The sequence below is a fragment of the Anomaloglossus baeobatrachus genome, chromosome 1 (assembly GCF_048569485.1).
Source record: "Anomaloglossus baeobatrachus isolate aAnoBae1 chromosome 1, aAnoBae1.hap1, whole genome shotgun sequence".
Classification (NCBI taxonomy): Eukaryota; Metazoa; Chordata; class Amphibia; order Anura; family Aromobatidae; genus Anomaloglossus; species Anomaloglossus baeobatrachus.
Window position 1 is genome coordinate 361976113 of NC_134353.1, and position 7968 is coordinate 361984080.

Below are 7968 nucleotides of genomic sequence, written 5' to 3' on the forward strand. Positions count from 1 at the left end.
GGGCGTAGAAAACTGGGAAGCAGACTTTCTCAGTCGCCAGGGCATGGACGCAGGGGAATGGTCTCTTCACCCGGACGTGTTTCAGGAGATCTGTTGCCGCTGGGGGATGCCGGACGTCGACCTAATGGCATCCCGGCACAACAACAAGGTCACGGCATTCATGGCACGATCTCACGATCACAGAGCTCTGGCGGCAGACGCCTTAGTTCAGGATTGGTCGCAGTTTCAACTCCCTTATGTGTTTCCACCTCTGGCACTGTTGCCCAGAGTGATACGCAAGATCAGGTCAGACTGCCGCCGCGCCATTCTCGTCGCTCCAGACTGGCCGAGGAGGTCGTGGTACCCGGATCTGTGGCATCTCACGGTGGGCCAACCGTGGGCACTACCAGACCGTCCAGACTTGCTGGCTCAAGGGCCGTTTTTCCATCTGAATTCTGCGGCCCTCAACCTGACTGTGTGGCCATTGAGTCCTGGATCCTAGCGTCTTCAGGGTTATCTCAAGAGGTCATTGCCACTATGAGACAGGCCAGGAAACCAACGTCTGCCAAGATCTACCACAGGACGTGGAAGATATTCCTATCTTGGTGCTCTGATCAGGGATTTTCTCCCTGACCATTTGCATTGCCCACTTTTCTTTCCTTTCTTCAATCAGGATTGGAAAAAGGTTTGTCGCTCGGCTCCCTTAAGGGACAAGTCTCAGCGCTCTCTGTGTTTTTTCAGAGGCGTCTTGCCAGGCTTTCTCAGGTATGCACGTTCCTGCAAGGGGTTTGTCACATTGTTCCTCCTTACAGGCGGCCGTTAGAACCCTGGGATCTGAACAGGGTTCTGATGGCCCTTCAGAAGGCACCTTTTGAGCCTTTGAAGGATATTTCTCTTTCTCGCCTTTCGCAGAAGGTGGTCTTCCTAGTAGCAGTCACATCACTTCGGAGAGTGTCTGAGCTAACAGCGTTGTCATGCAAGGCTCCTTTCCTGGTGTTTCACCAGGACAAGGTGGTGCTGCGCCCGGTTCCGGAATTCCTTCCTAAGGTGGTATCCACCTTTCATCTCAATCAGGATATCTCCTTGCCTTCTTTTTGTCCTCATCCAGTTCATCAATGTGAAAGGGATTTGCATTTGTTAGATCTGGTGAGAGCACTCAGAATCTACATTTCCCGTACGGCGCCCCTGCGCCGCTCGGATGCACTCTTTGTCCTTGTCGCTGGTCAGCGTAAGGGGTCACAGGCTTCCAAATCCACCCTGGCTCGGTGGATCAAGGAACCAATACTCGAAGCCTACCGTTCTTCTGGACTTCCGGTTCCCTCAGGGCTAAAGGCCCATTCTACCAGAGCCGTGGGTGCGTCCTGGGCTTTACGGCACCAGGCTACGGTTCAGCAGGTGTGCCAGGCGGCTACCTGGTCGAGCCTGCACACTTTCACCAAACACTATCAGGTGCATACCTATGCTTCGGCGGATGCCAGCCTAGGTAGACGAGTCCTTCAGGCGGCGGTTGCCCACCTGTAGGAACGGGCCGTTTTACGGCTCTATTACGAGGTATTATTTTACCCACCCAGGGACAGCTTTTGGACGTCCCAATTGTCTGGGTCTCCCAATGGAGCGACAAAGAAGAAGGGAATTTTGTTTACTTACTGTAAATTCCTTTTCTTCTAGCTCCAATTGGGAGACCCAGCACCCGCCCTGTTCCCTTCGGGCTGTTGTTTTTTCGTGTACACATGTTGTTCATGTTGAATGATTTCAGTTCTCCGAAATTTCTTCGGATTGAAGTTACTTTAAACCAATTTATTTGCTTTCCTCCTTCTTGCTTTTGCACTAAAACTGAGGAACCCGTGATGCACGGGGGGTGTATAGGCAGAAGGGGAGGGGCTTTACACTTTTAAGTGTAATACTTTGTGTGGCCTCCGGAGGCATAGCTATACACCCAATTGTCTGGGTCTCCCAATTGGAGCTAGAAGAAAAGGAATTTACGGTAAGTAAACAAAATTCCCTTCTTTGCTGCTTTTTCAACTGCAGCGTTTAATGCCAAAATGGTTGTGTTCTGCTTTTCAAGCAAAGTCTATGGGAATTTGGGTTTCTTGTCCGCACTATGCAGTTCAAACTGCAGCCTTTTTGTTGCAGAACTTTGGTCAAAAACTCAGCTTTGCAGTGCAAAACCCAAATGGCAAAAACAACTGACATGTCAATTGTTTTTGCCATTTGGGTTTTGCACTGCAAAGCTGAGTTTTTGACCAAAGTTCTGCAACAAAAAGGCTGCAGTTTGAACTGCATAGTGCGGACAAGAAACCCAAATTCCCATAGACTTTGCTTGAAAAGCAGAACACAACTATTTTGGCATTAAACGCTGCAGTTGAAAAAGCAGCAAAAAAGCAGGTAAAAAGCAACATGCGGACATAGCCTTATATAATTTTTTTTTTCTTATAGGATAGGCCAAGGTGATGTGTTGATAACACACACTTCCTGTGCTTTGTCTAATGTAAAGTGAAGCTGCCAAGTGCTGGGGGAAAAATATTCCCTTTTAAAGCCCTAATTCACTGTAAAGAATTTAGGGGAGATACACTTTCAAGCTCAATATCTCCCCATTCACTACAGCTTTGAGCGTGAGACGACCTTAATTTTATAGACAATCATCTTGGCTATCTCATACATAAATTTGACTTGCAACTATTTAGCATATAATTAGTTATGCACATTCATTTCGCTGCATTGGTACTTTTTTGCTCCTAAAAATCAAATTTTAATTATTTTAAGATTTTGTAAATCCACCTTTTTTTTTTCATTAAACATTTTTTCTGCACATGCGCTCAATCAGATTTATCGATGTCTCTACAGACATCTTATCCCAAGTCTCCACTTCTACACAGTCCCATTGGTGGTGCATACTGGTCGACTAACTTGGGCATATATACAGCTTTTTCTTCACCAATCTCTATATACGCTACCGTCGTTATCCTGCTGGAACACTGTCATCCTTTTTCATATTTAGAGTAGTCGAGTTTGCAAAATAATTTCTCCTTTAGTATACTTACATATAGCTCTTCATTGAGACCACCAATGATCCTGATCAAGTATCCAATGCCTTTTGACTGTGAAAACACCTCACATTATCAGGCTTCCTCCACCGTACTTAACAGTTTCTTAAATTTCTCAGTTAGCCCATTTTTCCCTGGTTTCTTCCAGACCCCTTTGCACCCATCAGAGCCTAGTCTATTCATAGACGTATGTTGGATGAAATCTTAGAGAAACCAGGGGATCGTAAAAAGGGTCCCCAAACTTGGTCTTAGCCTCATATAGGAAATTCTTTAGAGGGAGAATATAATCGTAAAAAGTCTTCCAAGAAACCAGGATCAGTGGGGTGACCAAAAATAGAAAATTGGAGGATTCATGTTTGGAGGTCGCGTCTCAAACAGTCTATACAGTGACACTATGTCCCAGATTGAAGGGAGGTTGAGATTCTTTATTCCTGCCTGAGCTCAGATATCCACATATAAGTGGATTCTCAAGAACCACTCAGAACCTTGTGATAAGGGAGCTAGGTTCTCTGGTGGAACAGTAGGTCCTGGAAAAGGAAGTCTTAGGCTATGTGCCCATGGGACAATGTACCCCCTCGGATATATCTGCAGGTATGTCCGTAGGTTTCACGCAGCAGCTCCTCCCCGGAATCCGCAGCTACCCATAGCTGTCTGTATTTATGCTTATGTGGAAACATAAACTATGAGTTGTGCCCTTATGTTGATAGCACCATACCGAGACTTGGAAGTCTGCTGTTACAATCTTACGGCAGCTGTGGCCCAATTTATGCCCAGATGACATTATTTTCTTAAGTCTAGATAAGATAGCATCAGGTTTTTTAAGTTCCTTTTACCTTTTTTTTTTTTTTTAATTAGTACTGAATAAAAAAATTCCTGTGCAGGGGTATGACATGGGTGCAAGTGTGCAAGCCCTTAAAGGGAATCTGTCACTTGGATTAACCCTCATAAGCGTCCTATATGCGCACATCGGTCATAGCAAGTTGGGTAAAATGATACCTTGATATCTGCGATCCAATTTCTTATTGCCAAGAAATCCATGATTTTATTTATATGTAAATGAGCTGTTACAAACTATTGCATCTACATGAATCTACCTGCGAATCTGCTTTCAGAGCATAATTTAAATGAAGGAAGGTATTGCTATCGGGAGACCTTCAGGAGAGCGGACTGTCAGTTATTACATTTCTCAAACTGGTATCATCCCCTTTTCATTTATAAGCTTTGGCGGTAGCCTCTAGAGGAGATCTATGATCCATAGATCTTAACAGCTAATTTTACATGTTAAGAAAAATGTGGATTAGTCTGGAATAGGACATCAGATTGCAGATATCAAGGTATGATTTTATTAAATTTTCTATTATCTACATGTCCCTATATACAATTGAAGGTTGATCCTACTGACAATACCCTAACATAAGCATGATTATTCACCTCCATGATTTGATTATGGCTTGGATTTACAACCTCTGAATGGCTCATTGAATCTAGCATCTGGGGATGTATACTTATTACATAATGTGAATACTTAATTTCACCATGGAAGCACTTATATTAATTTTTCCAAGCTCTCTAGAAATAGGTCAAGTGGAAATTGTGCAAACAGGACAGCTGTTCTTCTTACGGAGCGGAGCTGAATGCATCCTCTAGATGGCACCAGTGCGTTGTAATTGCACATTCGCACACATGATACCTGAGTCAGCATGCCTATGGATAAGGCCAGTTTTACATCACTGCTTCACTTTACTACTATTGTAAAAATATCTTGAAGATGTTAATGAAGACTTCTCAAACTGATCCATTTCAGCACAGCCTTTAGTCTGTTTTGTTTAACCAAGAATGCAGCTGTGATTTGTTAGATGGCTGACCCCGGAAATCCATTTATGCCTAAGCATAAGTGTCATTAACATACCGTACTTTGTTTTTTTGTTGTTGTTGCTTTTATCCTTTTCCTGCTTACTGTGCAAAAAATGTAATGGAAAAAAAATGACTTCCATAGAAAGTATATGCTACAAAAAAGGTGTTATGGTTATGGGTAATGATTACACATTAGACATATAAAAATAAACCCTGAATTGTAAAAGTAAAAAAAAAAATACACCTATATGTACGGTAAACCTTTTGTGAAGGTAGACACCTCAGTCATGAAAAAAGCCGTTTTACTATTGTTGATGCCATCATGAAATTTCATTAAGTTTTGCCTGATGTGTATTTCAAAGCTCATTTAACTTTGTTCCAAAAATCCCACTACACCTTTCTACATGCTGTGTGTTGTATTGCTGTCCTGCCCTATTTACTTGCATAGAGTTCATCTGCAATATTAGGCTGCTTTCACATCAGCGGTTTTTTTGCCTATAGGCAAAAAACCACAAACCGCTTATGACCGGGATCCTGTGGATTGAATGGGCAACGCAAACAACCTCGATTGTTATTTTACCATCTACTTCTACTTTTTATGGCTGCTGCAATGGATGCAGGTTAACAGCAGCCACTACATTCTGCCGATCATGTGTGACCGTGTGTGGGTTGTGTGGTCAGGCGTTCAGCTGAGTTCATATCAGCTGATTCCAGTGCCGGACAATTGCCATATTTTTCGTTTTATAAGACGCACTGGATTATAAGACTCACCATAAATTTGGAGGGAAAGAAAGGTTAAAAAAAAAAGGGGTCTGTTTATAATCTGGTGGTGTCTTACCAGGGAGGGGGGGGCCTGCAGAGGAGCGGGGGTCACAGGAGGCAGGGGCGATACTGGAGTACTGCAAGTAGTATAGAGGGGGCCCAGATACTCACTGCGGGTGCTGCTCTGTGCGAGGCCGGCAACGCCGCTCTGCTCTGTGCGGGGCTGGTGAGGGAGCAACCGAGTGCCAAGCAGAACTGAGGAGCCGAGCAGGACGGAGCAGCCGTGCACAGAGCAGCCGAGCAGAACGGAGCGGCGCTGCCCGATGCACAGAACAGCGTCGCACAAACCAGCAGCTCCGGCAGCACAGTGTATTGCTCGGAGCATCTCCCTGCCGCCTCTGACCCCTCTGCACAACCCCCCGGTAAGCTACATTTGGATTTTAAGACGCACCCCTCATTTTCCTCCCAAAGTTTTGGGAGGAAAAGTGCGTCTTATAATCTGAAAAATACGGTACTTGTTCTGTGTCCCCTGCATCCATCACAGAGTGTGTGGGCTGGAGTTCAACTGAGTTCAGATCAGCGAACTCCAGTGCTGGTCGAACTCAGCTGTCCTCGCAGCCAGCACACGCAATGGATGCAGGGGGACACAGAACAAATAATCGGCAGACACTGGAGTCAGCTGATCTGATTACTTGTTCTGCTGGCTATGTGGTTAGGAGTAGGGATGAGTGAGCTGTAAAATGCTCGGGTGCTCGATGGGCGAAGCCCATGTTTAATTTTTTTTTTTTTTTTTTAAACTCCTTAAAATAAAAAAACTAAAACCCCAACACACGACCCCAACGCTAGGGGTAAAAAAAAAATATGCGAGGGCTCCCACTCCATTTTCTATTGCTAAGGGTAACCCAAGCAGCTACTGACTGCTAACCCCACTGCTTGGTATTACCTTCACTGGCAGTGGAAAATCTAGGGAAGCTTTTTTTTTTTTTTCTTCATTTTTTCTCTTTAATTTTTTTGCCCAAAAACTAAAAAAAAAAAAAAAAAAATGACATGGGCTTCGCTATATTTTTGTATGCTAATCAGGTACAGCAGGCAGGTACTGGCCGCCCCTAACCCCCAGCTGCCTATTTGTACCCGGTAACCAAAAATATAGGGAAGCCCTTTTTTCAATTATTTCATGAATTTCATGAAATAAAAAAAAAAAAAAGACGTGGGCTTCGCCCAATTTTTATGTCCAGCCAGGTACAACTAGGCAGCAGGGGATTGGAATCCGCAGCGCAGGGTGGCCCAAGCTTTCTGCCCCCCCCCCCCCCCTGCTGCAAATTGCAGTCCGCAGCTGCCCCAGAAAATGTCGGTTTCATAGAAGCGCCAACTTCTGGCGCTGTTTCCAACTCTTCTTGCGGCCCTGGTGCTGGGTGGCACGCTGAGTAATAAGGGGTTACTACCAGCTTTGTTGTACCAGCTGGTGTAAAGCCCGAGATTCTTAATGTCAGGCCAAGTTTGACCCGGCCATTAAGAATCTCCAATTAAGGGTTAAAAAAAAAGACATCGCACAGAGAAAAAATAATTAAAAATAAATACACACACACTTAGGGACTCCATCTTTATTACTCCCTCTCACCCCTCCATGATCCTCGTCTTCTGTCTGAGAGATAGAGAGGCTGGTTTCAGACGTCCGTGTTTCAGGTACGTGTGACATCCGTTTTTAACACTGATGCCACACGTACCCATGTTGTCCTATTGTATACTCACTTGGCCGTGTTTTCACACGGACCGTGTGGCCCTGCTATTCCCCGCACGCACACTCTGAGGTACCGGAGAAAACACGGGACTTTTAAATAGACTTTCTATATTTACCTGTATCCAGCGATGCTGTCTTCGGCTCTGCTGCCTCCCGCTCCTGACCACTGCTCATTATACTCACTGAATATTTACTCACTCCACTGAGGATCTGGAATCAGGAGCATCGCTTGGGGACAGGTGAGTAGATAGGTGTGTGTGTGTAGACATGCATGTGCGCTATGTGTGTGTATGTGCTCGGTGTATGTGTATACACATGTGTGTGTGTATATATGCTCACGTGTAGACCTGGAAGCCGGAGCATCGTGGGTACAGCATCGGGGAATCATCAAAGTTCCCAATGAACTCTGATGAACCCATGAAGTCACCGTGGTGACGCCAGCTGTAGTGCGGATGTCGCGGGGGTGTCATCAGAGTTCATTGGGAACTCCAATGACCACCTGGACATCACTGCACACACTGCTTGCTGTATACTCACCTGTCCCCGCGGCGCTCCAGCTTGCAGATCCTCGGGCAGTGAATATTCAGTGAG